Raw genomic sequence first — 15,351 nt, 5'->3', positions numbered from 1 at the left:
TCATGTGGTCATGGTAGTAAGTTTTCTACTCGAGGTAGCATTAGGATGTTAGTGGTCTAAGTCCTTTTGTAAAACTTCAATTCTTTGATAGTGGATTTGTTTTACCTTGAGGATAGCTAGGTTAAATCTTTCCCAGGTTTTCTACCGGTTTGGTTTTCTTGAGTTATCATATTGTGTGTTATTTACATAATATGATTTGTTTGTATTAACCTAGATCTGAATAACTTATCTAAGTAATCACTTGGCTAAATAACTAGGTTAAACAACTTGTATTTTAAGTGGTCTAAAAACAAACACCATCCATTGTAACTAAAAATTAGTGTGGGCTAACTTTGTTAAATTTATCTCTCTCTCTCTCTCTCTCTCTCTCATTGAGTTTTGGCTATTACTTGGCTTGTTAAATTTATGTCTTAGAGATCACATCAATTTATCCAATAATTTGACAATTACACAATTTGAAAATTGCATGACTTTATTTCTCAACATCATTTTCATCACCCAAAAAACAAAAACAAAAAACCAACCAACTAATTAACTAACTAACTGATATGGATGAGTTCAAATTGAGACACATTTATAGGGAAGAACCCTCATAAATACAAAACAAATGACAGTACATTTAAATATTAATACTTGCAAGAGGCCAATCTGTGGATTGTAGTTTTAGACTTTTAGTGCAAGAGGACAATTTAGATATACAGTATATACTCTCAAAGCTTCAATAACTTTCTCGAGCCTGCCAAAATAAGATAAATTTCAAGATTTTGTTAAAAAAAGTGAACTTACAATGCTCATTTATCTATAACTAAAATCCTTACCAATCCTCGTGGCATATGAACGGCGCCCTCTATTAAGTCAAAGTTTGATGGCAATTGGATTCGTTTCTGAAACTCTTCTGCAACAAACAGATACTCATCTACCTTAAAGCATAAGAACTTGTGCCATAAACATATAAAAAAGAACCAATACATCAAAATGTACACATCCCACAGAGAGAAAAAGAAAAAAAAATTATACCTTTCAAATGAAAAGCCTTCTACTATTTGGCTTAGGATGACTGCGAAATTGACCGTGATTGCAGCTTCAAGCATAGCTGAAACACCAACATAGAAACCTTAAATAATACAAAATAGAAACCTAAATAACCAAAATTTTAGGGGTCAAAATTTTTCTCAAAGCAACCTTTTGACACATGAAAAAAACTTGTTATAACTTGAAAATTGAAATATTAGGAAGTAGTCAGGAGTTAGCCTTGGGAAGTCATTCAGTTTGGGCAGATCATAGCAAATACAATGTCTATAGTTTTTTATTCCAAAAATTTCCATATAGGTTATGAGTTACCAAAGATGAAAGTTGTCTATTTTGTTTTTGTAAAATTACATCATAATCCATGAAAATAAAGTCATAAAGGAAAGAATTGGAGTGTCCTTCCTTTCTTAGGCTAGTTAAGACTTTTACTTTAAACTGTGTGTGTGTGTGTGTGTGTGTGTGTGTGTGTGAGAGAGAGAGAGAGAGAGAGAGAGAGAGAGAGAGAAGGCAACTGTGGCTATCAACTAAAGCAAACAAGGAAAGCTTGGGCAGGGAGTTGATCAGTGCTTTGTTTTAAAGAAGTTCTCTTTTCTAATTGTTAGGTTTTAAATATTTAGGATTAAATGTTTAGGTTCTAATTTTATGGATGTTGGAAAACTAAGAACAAAAAAATGTCTAGGTTAAGATATTTATGTCTTAGAACAATTGTTAGACATTGCTCAAGTTGGTTCAAGTCAAGATTTAAGAACAGTCAAGCTACAAAAAGAAGAATCCAGAAACTACCTTGCTCGACTAATCGAGAGACAAGCTCGACTGATAAAAAGTCAATTTCTGCAGAATTTAAATCAAGCATGAAAGCCCATGAAACATTTAGGGCTTGAGTCCAACATTGCTAAGTATAAAAGGAAAACCCTAAATCACTTTTCAAAAGCTCTAGAGAGTCTTGTGAGTTATTCCTGTTAGATTTGAGACGTTTTGTAACCTTCTAACTTAACAAGATCAACAACTGCTGATGATATAAAGTTTTGAGTGAGATCTTCAAGTCACAAATGTGGGTGTTTGTGTGCGACAAATTCAGATAGAAAAGTCTGTGAATTCGGAGCTACATGTGGTCGCGGGAGTAAGTACTACAAGATGTAGTATTAGATTTAGGGATAAATCTGTTGTAAAATGAAGAGGATAGAATTAAAGTAGACGGTTAGATTTTACAGGGCCTACCATTGACGACTTCACTAGGTTGATGGATAAAGAAATGAAGCAACACGACGACCCATATTATAGGTGGACGGATCACCTACAGTGGACGGACATTGAAGTGGACGGGTACAAAGTAGACGATGGTAAATCCACGTGGCGCCCGCATGGTTTAATTGGTCCTCAAGGAACTTTAAATGGAAATGACTTATGCTTCATGATTAACCCTAGTTAACAGAATCTCTATATGGAAAGGGTCCCGTAAAATACGTGCATTTATGAGGATCTTCCCTTCAAGGAAATGTTCCTCTTCGCCAAGAAACCGAGGTCGGTTCTATACTACTATAAAAACTTAAAACCCTTAGAGACCAAGGTACGCATAATTCTCCCCAACTCTGGCACTCTAGGGTTGTGAAAGTTCTCTAACTTAACCTTTGGAGGGTATTTGGTTGGTACCACATTAGTACTCTCTTGAGGTTTTCTTTTTCTGTGTTATGCAGGTGTTGTTTTGAGCACGTGAGAACCATGTGGTTTATTGATGATTTTCGGTATCATCAGTTGGCGCCGTCTGTGGGAAACTGCGTAAGCCATATTACCTTTTCCCGGACAAAAAGTTGCATGGTGCTTACTCGCTCGATGGCAACAAAAAACAATAACCAAGGAGACGAGTCTCGTGCCGCCACCCTTGAAAGACAGGTTCAGACTCTAGTTGCGGCTGTTGAATGCCTTACCAAGCAAAACCATGATCTAGAAAAGCAGTTGTGTCAAAGGGATGCTGAGCCCCAAAATCAAGAAGAGGAGCAGGAAGGTGACAACCTTCAGCACGCCCACGGAAGGCAGAATAGGGAAGGGCCAGAAGGCAATAACGCCGTGAGCAGACCAATAACCACAGATATCGCCCCGCTGAACCTTGTTACAGATATGTAAATGATGAGGGAACAAATGGATCTAATGATGAACGCCCTTAGAGGATGGGTATCAAACGACCTCAACAAATTGGTGCACCGGATAGACTCACCTTTCACTACACCCGTTACTTTGTTCCCCTCCCACCGAAGTTTCGTATGCCACAAGTAAAAGCTTACAATGGGTCAAAGGATCCTTTGGACCATCTAGAGTTGTTCAAGACCCTTATGCACCTGCAAGGAGTAGCAAACGATATCATGTGCAGAGCTTTTCCCACTACACTGAGAGGTCCCGCAAGAGTGTGGTTTAGTAGGTTGATGCCAAACTCTATCAGTACCTTCAAAGCGTTGAGCGCCTAGTTTTTCCTTGCACTTTATTGGAGGACATAGGTACAAGAAGTCTACTGGATGCTTGATGAATATCAAGCAGTGGGAGGATGAGACATTGAGGTCTTACATCACCTGCTTCAACAAGGAGGCCCTCTCGATTGATGAAGTTGACGACGAAATACTCGTGGCTGCGTTCATCAATGGGCTACAGAAAGGAAAGTTTTTGTTTTCTTTATACAAGAACGGCCCAAGAACCATGTCGGATGTACTTTACAGGGCTATTAAATACATGAGCATAGAAGACATGTTGCTCGCCTGAGAAGAAAAGCCTAGGAAGAGAGAAAGACAGGAAGAAGCACGACAGGATAGGGGGCGGAAGGCTACAAGGACAGGAAAGGGATGGGAAGACAGACGCTCTAAACCTCCCACAGGGAGGTTTGCAAACGTCACAGCCTTAAATACCCCCATCGATCAAGTCCTGATGCAGATCAAGGATGAAGGTACCCTAACGTTCCTAGGTAAGCTGAAAGGAGATCCTAGCAAGAGGTCCAGGGATAAATATTGCCGTTTCCACCTTGATCATGGTCATGACACCTTCGACTGCTATGATTTGAAGCAGTAAATAGAAGCTCTTATAAGAGCAAGGAAAGTTGCAGAGGTTCATCAGGAAAGAGAGGACGAACCCACCTCAGGGGAAACCCTCTAGGAGGGAAAATGAGTGACCTAAGCCACCCATAAGGGACATACGGATGATCGTAGGGGGCAACACCACTTCTAGTTTGTCCAAGAAGGCACGAAAGACTTACCTTCGGATGGTTCAAAATGTCCAACTAACAGGAGAAGTCCCAAAGATGACACAGATTAACAACCCCGTGATTGGATTCATAGAGGAAGATGCACAATGTCTCCACCACCCGCACGTTGACGCACTCGTGGTCAGAAAACGTGTAGGGGACTACAACACTCACTGGGTCCTTGTAGACAATGGGATCTTTGCTGATATCCTCTACTACTCGGCGTTCCAACAGATGATGAGTGAGAGAGAACGGCTAATTCCAACCAATGCCCCGCTTGTGGGGTTCAGAGGAACAAGGGTGTACCCCCCGGTGCAGTCACTTTGCCCGTCACAGTTGCTGATTACCCTCAGCTGATAACAAAACATGTTACATTCCTTGTTGTTGACTGTTCATCCGCCTACAACACCATCTTAGGCTGTCCTACTCTGAATTTGTGGAAGGTCGTAACTTCAACCTATCATCTAATGATCAAGTTCCCCACCGAGTATGGAGCAGTGGAGGTACAAAGAGACCAGGTTGCAGCACGAGGATGCTACATCGCCATGTTGGAGATGGACGATCATTTGCAAACTATGTGTGTCGAAGAATGACAAATGGTGGCGGCACCCGTAGAAGGGCTGGAGGAAATAATTCTTGATTAATCTAGGCCTAACCAAACGACCATGATCAGCACCCTTACTAGCCCACCTGTCCGATAGACGCTTATCATATTTTTGAGGGAGAACCTAGATGTCTTCGCTTGGAGCCACGAGGACTTGCCCGGGATCAATCCTTCAATCATAGTCCATAGATTAAATGTTCCAGTTTCACTAGGGGTGGCAATTCGTGTTCACATGTCGGGTTCGTGTCAGGTTGAGTTGTGAGTATTATGTTATATGGGTCAACACGAACCCGACCTGTTTAGTAAACGGGTCAAGATTTCTCAACCCTAACACGACCTGTTTATCAAATGGGTAACCCCACACGACACGTTTAACCCGTTTAATTAGCAAGTCATGTTAGAGTCGACACAAATGACTTATTTATTAACCTTTTTAATTAATGGGTCATAACTAACTTGAATAACCTATTTGATTAATAGGTCATACCTAATCCAAATAACCTATTATCAATTCCCATATATCTCTTCTCAAAAAAAAAAAAAAACTCATATATCTAAAATTATTTATTACCATATATCAACTTACATGGCATATCAAAATAATGATGGCAAAATTTAAGTCCAACAATCCAAGTGCCGGATTAAAAACTAAAAGACATCTAAATTAAGAGACTATATTCGAAGAGATTGAGGGTTCCATTCAAGAGGTGTCTCCCTTGTGCTCATTCTTATTGATATTCATCATTATATCTTCAGCATACATCCAAATGGGGCTTCAAATTTCCAATGCCATATACGCCAATAGCAATATATTCCTTTCCACACTTTTTGTGTTTGCAAATAGGCTTTTCTCCATCTTTTGTAGGAAGCATATGAAAGAAATGCCAAACACTTGAAATCCCCCTCCTTTTGTTGTCTTTATTATTTGTCTTAGTCTTAGACTTAGACTTCTTTGGCAGAGGAAGTTCAGCCAGTTCATTTAGTTTATCTTTTAAGTCAATGTCTTCACCTTCATTTTTAGTGTCAATAAGCTGCATCTCATCATTTTCCATCTAGAAAAATTTAAAGAGAAATTATTAAGCAGAAAATTAGTAATTCTAAGATGACAGAAACAAATAAACTTGAAAAGAAATCATAAAGCACGACAAATGATTTTAAAATCAACAAAAAAAAAATCTATTATTAGTACTAAATGGTTGCTCTGTCTAGAAAGTCCCCATATGTTCAAACTGCTCATAGGGCTAATGTGATTTGTAAAACCACTGTACTTGATGTCATGAGAAGACTTCTACAGACAAAGAATATTATGGTTTCCTCATATGCTCGAACAAAAAAAAAAAACAATATAGTGAATAGTGATTAACAAAAAAAAAAAAAAACCAAATGCATCTTCAATTATTTTATTTTAAGGGGACAAAAAATAAAAAATAAAAAAACTAGAAAGCCATGTGATGAGAAACAGGTGTGTGGTTGTGGATTTTTTTTGTTTTAAAAATATAAAATATCTCATGCTCTAGTCTTTTCCCCAAACAGATAACACAAACACACCGCAACTCTCTTTAGCCTTTTCAGTTCATCTCTCTCCCCGCTTTTCTAGTCTCTTTTTGGTTTTTCCTTTATGAGAATCTCACTTCTCAATCTCTCTTACAAAAAAAAAAGAACCAAGCAAATCTCCCCTCCCATTTCAGTTCTCTTCCTACGCAAGCTAATCTAGCAATGACAAATCTAATACCTAAGGCTTGAGCTTTTGGCATTATAGAGCCGTTCACTCTGTTTTTTTTTTTTTTAAACTAAAATAATTCATGATTTTCAACTTGGAAAAGTAACAATTTTTTTTTTTTTCAAAAGTGGTGTGTAAAATTGTAAATGAGTGTGAGAAATAGATGTTATTCATATACCTTGCTAGTGGATTCGTCAGTTGAAAGCTGAAGAAAGAGGTGAACTGGTGAAGCTGTGAACCCCCTGAAGGAGAAGAGAGAGCAGAGAGGCAGCTACGGTTTTGAGGAGAAGAGATAGTAGTGGAGGCGGCTAGGGATTTGAAGGGAAGATAGAGTAGAGGGTTGAGAGACATGGTGATGGCTAAGTTTTGATTTTAAATAATGTAGAATCTGTAGAGAAGAAAGAGGAGTGGTTGGAGTTTTGAGAAGAAGAAGAAGAGTCAGAGAGCTAAGGCTAATGATAAAAATGAAGAGACAGAGTGAGAGAGGCATGACTGAGATCTGGTAGTGAGGGAGGAGAATAAGGGAATAGGAAAGCTTATATACCTAGGTTTATAACGGTAAACTGGTAAAATTATCTTTATAAGCTAATCGGGTCAAACAGGTTAAACGGGTTCACATGTTGAACACGAACACGATCCGTTTAGTAAACGGGTCAGCTGTGTCAACCCGAATATGACCCGAACTCGTTTAGCCTCAACCCATGACCTGTTTATAAACGGGTTAGTCGTGTCGGATTTTGCCACCCCTAGAGTAGAGTAGTCTAGATGTCTACCATAAAGGCGAAAAAATGGAGACTCCATGTTTAGATGGTGAGACGGTAGACGGTTGATCAAGAAAATAGCCATGGAGAAGCAGTCTACCCAAAATCGTGTTGGCAAATGGGCATGAAACATCATAGTGGGTCCCAATTCAGTGATGTTACAATGTTTTCTCTCTGCCTTTCCATTTTGTTCTGGTGTTTTTGGACAGGCTGACTGATGACGAATGCCTTTATTGGCCAAAAATTGTATGAACTTATGATTTGCAAACTTGCCACCTTCATCGCTTTGAAACACACAAATTTTCGCATTAAATTGACATTCCACATATTTGCAAAATAGATCAAAGCAACTAAACAGATCAAACTTCTTTTTTCATTGGAAAGAACCACGTAAAATTGGTAAAATCATCAATAAATATAGCATAATAACGAAAATTTTCTCTTGAAAGAGTTGGAGCAGGTCCCCATAGCTCATAATGAATTCTATAGAAAGGCATATTTATTTCATTCTCAATAGGCAAAAATGGTAGCCTACATGATTTTCCCATTTGACAACTTGTGCACATCGAAGAAAATTTTGATTTAGAGTCAAAAGGGATGAGTTGTCTAGAATTCAAGTGATCAACAATCCTCTGGTGTGGGTGACCAAATTAAATCGATAGTGCCAACAATTTTTATCAACACACTAGAATCGATGAGATAACAGAGCTGTTGGTCCTCTATCAAGAGCATAAAGTCCACCTCTTTTACTCTTCACTATTATTTGGTTGGTTGTCCTGTCCTTTATCACAAAACCAGGCCCAACAAATTCAAAAATAAGAGGATAATCAGTAGTAAGTTTACTAACATAAAGCAAATCTTTCTTAATATCAGGAACCAAAAGAACATCTTTCAAATGAATAGAAGATGAACCAGTACCAATAGTCGTCTGACCAATATGTGTGATAGGAATGGTATGACCATTGCCAACCATAACACCATCGATACCATAATAAGGAGTTAGAGATTCAAGATTTTCAGCATTAACTGTGATATGGTCCATAGCCCCCCGTGTCTAGGATCCAATCAGATTCTTGGTAGTCTGCAATAGTTATAGCTGCCAATGCTTAAGGAATATTATTCGCAGTGAATGAGTAGTTGAATCTATTAAAACACTTTAGAGCAGTGTGGTTCCGCTTATTGCAAATCTGACAAATAACAATCTCATCTTTTGTATTTTTTGATGCTCCATGCAATGGATTGGCCGATTGATTATGGGAGGGAGATTGGTTCCAGCTTGAATTTTTGGTTCCAGATTGGTGGCCTTGAACAAAGCCATGTCCATTGGAGTAAAAAGATGCTTGGTTGTTATGTCTCTTAATTTTGTTATTGCATTGGTTGTAGAAAGCCATCTAGTGTGTAGGCTAGACATCAAGCTTGTGTCGTTCAGCATAGCTTTCCAACAGAGTAACCACCTCTGAATATGGTGGAATAGGTGGTTTAAGCATAGTGGTTGTAAACATCGCATATTCCTTGCCAAGCCCATTGAGGAGCCACCAAGATTTTTGTGATTAAGAACAGGCTTTCCAATAGTAGCAAGATCATTACAAACTGCTTTGAACCGATGGTGATAAGCTGCTAGCGAATCAGTGCCTCAAGTTATAGAGTTGAGACGCTACTTAAGAGCGAGGCTGCGATCTGATGAGGCATGGGCAAAGGCATGCACCAGTGCATTCTAGACTTCAACAGCAGTGTTGAGGCCTACCACGATGCCAAGAACTTCCTCAGAGAGTGTGGCTATGAGCAAACCTTTTACAAGACGATCGGTCTTTTGCCACTTCACAAATGCTGGGTTGGGTTGAAGGCTAGTATCATTATTAGAGATGAGTTGCGATGGTGGTTTGATTTCACCATTGATTAAGCATCTGTGTTTTCCAAAGAAGGAAGTTAGTAGAGGTGAGACAAAGTGACACAAAATTGGCTACATTTTGAGCCACTGAATATGGATATTCATTTGATTGGATTTGTGCAGAAGAGCTTGATGTGGTGGACATGGTGTAAAAAAAAAGAAAAAAAAGAAAGAAGAAGAATGGTTGTGGAAAGAAGAAAAAATCAGAAGTTGTCTCTCTATCTCACCGTTTGGCTCTAATACCATAAAGAATTTCTTGAGAAACCTATCTCATGGGTTGGGATAGAGAGAGAGAGAGAGAGATTCATTAGTTTATATAGATATTATTACATGATGAAATGCTCAAAATCAAAACTTGCCATTAAAGGCCACGTGAGGTGCATAGAAATTCATAACATATCTCAGAAGCATAAAACACATTAAGAACTAATCACATATGCCTATGACATTGAGAACAACCTATAAAAGCTCTGATACCAATGTAAGAAATAGAGACTTGCAGCGGAATATAGAGACTTGCTGTAAAATATAAACAATCGGTTTTTTAGCATATACCTCTTTTGGCCTAAACTGATGATCACACAGAAGTTTTGAGATTGTTTTACGCTGTCTAGAGCCAACCTCCACACAGACCAACTATTTAAACATGCTTTGAATTCTAGTTTGTATAACCCACGAACCAAAAACGTTTCTCCAACGGTGTTGTACACTACTAGAGTGATGCAAACATAATGCACAACCTAAGAGCCTCACTACACTCTGTTAACACTATAAGAAATTCAAAAAAAATTTCACTGTTCAATAGGTACCACTCTTGGTGTTGATATACACACCACTCCATTAATATTGAGTGGGATAGTGGACTTAGTGGGGTAGAGTATACAAAAGGACATGTCCATTTTGGGTGTCCATCCAAATTCTTTTCAGTTTCTAACAAGATGGGTATGTACAAAGTAAAACATGAAAGAGAGAAATAATAGGAGAAAATCATGTATAGGAGAGAATCATGTTAACGTTTCTGAATATCCAAAGATAGGGGATAGCTGGATACGGTAGGTGATTGAATCCTACTGATTTTCAATCACCTAAAATCATGCTTCCTTTTTTTGTAGCTGCCTTGTTTTCTGCACTTTCATATTTCCTATCTTGAAACTAAGCTTGAGCATTATAGATAAAAGTCAGTGATCGCCTTATCTAAATGATTTATTATCTCTTTTTCCTTTTACTGCCTTCTTATTTCATGGTGTAGGATGATCAATTCATCCTATTTGAGTCTCATCTATTCCTCTAAACTTATATGCAAATCAATTAATTTAGAAAAAAAAAAATGTTCATTGACCCATCATTAACATATTAATAAATCTACAACTTTCTATTAGCATCAAGCAAGCAACCACAACCCATATTAACATTTCTAACTAAGTCCTTAATATTGTTAAGAATCTGTAGTTCTTGATCAATTGGAGTGATGAAGTGTGTGAATTGTGAATTGTAATGACTGATTCAAGTTCGTTAGGCCTCCTAAGAATTGGGGGGAGTGATTAGAGAACAAAAGAAAGAAAACTTAGATTATTATTCTTATGATATTCTTTCTTACAATCATTGCAGCCTATTAAACTAAGCTACAACTGAAACTGATTAACTAACTCCTAATCTATCACATGCTCTATAATACATGGAGCACGTGCCTAATTAGTCAGGTCATCTATAACAGAATGTGACCTGCCAATAACTAAAAAAATATCTTAGGACTTTATATCAGTTCCTAGTACAATGCTAACAACTACCAAGTATCTCGATACAGCCAACACTAGGTACAATAGAAGTACAATGCATATAAGCATGTACAATAACAACAACAATGCACAAACATCATCAACCCTTAGTATAGCAGCACGCAGCAGCAATGTACACAGGTTGTAAGACCAGCAGATTGTAATACCTTTGTCATGATACCCTTTGAGAAAGCATCAAACAGGGACCAAAAAAACCCTTTCACAGACCTTTTATTTTTAACGGATAGATAATAGGTCATACATAATCAATGGATTTGTGGCAAACTATGATGAAATAAACTACTAAGGTCAAAAAGTAAACTCCCACAGCCATGAACTATATATTATTCTAAAGAGTTCTATGTAAGCAAAATTAAAACTTAAAGAAGCCTTTAAAGAATATAATGCTGGAAACGTATCACGACTTAGCTTTGTTATCAATAACCAAAATATTCAAAACCCATCAATAACAACCAAATTGTGAGCAGATATATAAACAGTGAATCAAAGAACAGTAACAAAAACATTAAGATCAGGATTCATGCTATAGCCGTAGATTTTGTAGGTCCTATTCCTTATGCAATACACAAAAAATTCTAAACCTAACCCAATTTGGATTTGTTTTCACTCTTTAGCCAACGACTAGGCTGGGTTGGGCTTGGAACAAAGTCTGAGATGGGCTGAGGCTAGACCAGATTTGGACTTTAATTTAACTTGTATCTACAATTTCGAAGTCACGAGGGTGTGATCAAGAATGGAGGAGTTGCTACACTTCATAATTGTCACTGTAATTGGCGCCGCACGTGTGTCGTACCAAAAGGAGTTTGGGAGACTTTGGCTGAGTTGAATCGTACAAGAAGGAGTAAATCTGATTGTGCTAGTCGGAGTGCAGTGGGAGTGTGAAACTATTGTGAGAGACGGAATAATGAAGAGAGGGAGGTCATCGAATTAGAGCATAAGAATTATCAAAGGGTTGAGTTATAAAAATAGAACTTAAAAAAATTAAAAAGAAAATAACGGTGACGTGTAAATTTTTGAGAGCTCTAAAACTTATGAAAGCTCTAAAACTTATATGGAAAACTCTCAAGATGTCAACAAATTATCAAAAGTTTCGGTTTTATAGCATATATAGATTACTCGAATTCAATAATTCCTGACACCTTGTTTTTATGGCTCATTGTAACCAGTAGTTTTTTTTCTTTCTTTTTTAATATGGATTTGCAGAACCTTGTTATATCAATAGTAAGTTACATGGAAAGCCTGAGGGTTAGCGCCGTAATGGAGAAGGGATTCCTGAATCCCAAAAAATTCAAGTCATGCGTGGAAGATGCCTACGAGATAATTCTCAAAGCTGCGGATGAAATCCCTATTTAAACAAAGATTTCTGTTTTTTTAATAATTATAATCAAATAAATCGAAGTTGATTCATAAATGTTGATTTTCTATCGATAAACATGCCAATACAATTTCATGTATACATTCTTATCATACATACACAATGGTGTATCGTGATTATATATGATGATCGGTCAACCTTTTCTCCCATCCTCCATGTAAAACTTTATGTATAAGGGATTTAATTAATATTTATTATCATAATGCCAAGCCTATTTCTCTTGAATATATCTTGATTTGTTATTTGTTATATATTATGAATACTTTCTATCATCTTATGAATTGGGAAGAGACTAGCTAGCAACTGATTAAATGAATTTTGTCTCAAAAAAAAAAATTGTTATCTTAACGGCCTTTTTTTAATTTTATTTTCTGTTAAAGTAATAAGATGTAGACTATATAGTATATACACGTGGTTCTATACTTCTATACTATATTATACATATTTGTGTTTAGCAAAAAAATATTATCCATATTTGTAAAACAGAGTGAAAGAGAAAAATAACTGAAGAAATTGAAATTGCTATTCAGAATGAATGAGAAGTGATTACAAATAATTATCAATTACTGTTTACATACACAAAAATAGGGGCTAACATTTTCCCTCCTAAAATAACTAACTAACTGATTTCTAATACAACAAGTCACATTTTGACACTTGGCATCTTCTTTCTCTGACACATGGACTCCCTTTGGTCATTTCCTGCTAGTTTCTTCTTTACTTTGCTCATCCCACTGTGCTTTCCTTCTTCAATTTTAACACTCCCCCTCAAGTTCTGAACTGGAAGATCATGGACTTGAAGTAGAGCTTTAGTTTGCAATTTTAAACCCAACTTCTATGTCAATCTTGTGAAAGAATTCAAGGCTAAAGCTTTAGTGAACACATCAGCTACTTAAGCATTTGTATTCACATGAAAGGCGTTAATCAGGCCTTCCAAAATTTTGTCTCGAACCAGATGGCAATCCACTTCAATATGTTTGGTCCTCTCATGGAAGACCGGATTAGCAGCTATGTATAAGGCTGTTTGATTGTCACAGAAAAGCATAGCTAGTTTAGGATGTTCAATCTTCAAATCTTTGAGTAATTGAAGCACCCAAATAATCTCACATGCCACACTAGCCATTGCCCTATATTCAGCTTCTACTGAGGATCTTGAGACAACTCCTTGTTTCTTTGATTACCATGCTATTAAAGACTCTCCTAAATAGACTGCATAGCCTGTCAGTGACCTCCTTGTATCAGGGCATCTAGCCCAGTCTACATCACAGAAAGATTTAATGTGCAAATCAGAATTGCTTCAAAAGAAGAGTCCTTTTCCTGGTGATCCTTTAATGCACTGAAGGATTCAGTGAGCTGCAAGCAGATAAGGCTCCCTTGGCTTTGAAACAAACTGGCTTAACCTATGCACAACATAGGTAATGTCAGGTCATGTCAAGGTTAAGTATAGTAATTTTCCAATTAACCTTCTGTATTTCCAAAGGTCTGCCAGTAGCTTTCCTTCATATTTTGAAAGCCTTAAGCTCTACTCCATAGGAAATCTAACTGGCTTTGATCCAAGGAAACCAGTATCTTTCAAAATTTCAAAGACATACTTCCTTTGAGTCAAGCTTATACTTGCATTAGTCCTTGCTAATTCAAGGCCTAAAAAGTACCTTAAGGAACCAAGGTCTTTCAGCCCAAACCTATCATTAAGCAACTTCTTCAACTGTCAACACAAGCAAGATTGTTTTTAGTGAGCAATATTTCATCAACATAGACCAAAAGCACTGTAAAAGAAGACCCTTGAGTGTGGGTAAACAATGAGTAATCAGATTTTGATTGAACAAATCCCATTTGAAGAATAGTCTTGGAGAATTTGTCAAACCATTACCTTGATGCCTGTTTGAGACCATAAAGACTCTTGTTTAATTTGCATACAATGGTCTCCCCCCTTGCTATGAAAACCAGGTGGGAGACACATGTAGACATCTTCATTCAAATCACCATGCAAGAAAGCATTATTAACATCCATTTGATGAAGAAACCACCCTTTCAAAGCAGCCAAAGTAAGCATAATCCTGACTAATATAGACTTAGCCACAGGGGAAAAGGTTTTAGAGTAGTCCAAGCCAAATTTCTGAGTGAAACCTTTAGCAACTAACCGAGCCTTATACATTTCAATAGAGCCATCAGGAAGATATTTAACCCTATAAACCCATTTACAACCTATAAGGCACTTACCAGGAAGTAAAGGAACCAAACTCCAAGTATTAGTAACCTCTAAAGCCTCTATTTCCTTATCCATGGCAGCCTTTCATTCAGGATATTGAACTACCTAATGGAAAGAGGCAGGTTCTGAAGGAGTGGAATTGACTACCATGACAAAGGAATGAAAGGTAGGGCCAAGGTAAGAATAGTCCAAATAAGTTGAAAGATCATATGGCAAACCAGAATTAGGCTTAGTGCTAACAGACTTGCAAGAATATTAAGAGAGATAAGGAGGTTTATGGGATCTAGAGGATCTTCTAAGGGTAGGGGTAGAAGCAAAAGGTAAGGAAGTAGGTGAGATAGCAAGTAGAATAGAATTAGGCGGCAAGGAAAGAGGTGCAAACTAAGGAACAGAAGAAGGTAAAATGTCAGAAGTGTCTGCAGGAGGAAGAAGGGTAGAAATAGGGTTTGTAATAGAATTTGCAACAGGAAGAACATCAATATCCATAGTAGATGTGGAAGGAGTGTCAATAGCAGATGGGAGAGTAGAATCAACTGAGAAAGGTGGATTAGAAGTAGAAAAGGAAGGAGGGGATGCAATGTCAATAGAGGGAGAAGAATCTGAAACACAATGAGGAAAAATGAAGTCATCTAGATATGAATTAGAAGGTTGAAAGGAAAGAGCATAAGGGAAAATATGCTCATAGAAAATTATATTTCTAGAGATGTGAACAGAATTGGAGGTAAGGTCCAAAACTTTATATGGGG

The sequence above is a fragment of the Castanea sativa genome, chromosome 6 (genome assembly GCF_040712315.1).
Source record: "Castanea sativa cultivar Marrone di Chiusa Pesio chromosome 6, ASM4071231v1".
NCBI classification, from domain to species: Eukaryota; Viridiplantae; Streptophyta; class Magnoliopsida; order Fagales; family Fagaceae; genus Castanea; species Castanea sativa.
This window is presented reverse-complemented; position numbering follows the sequence as displayed.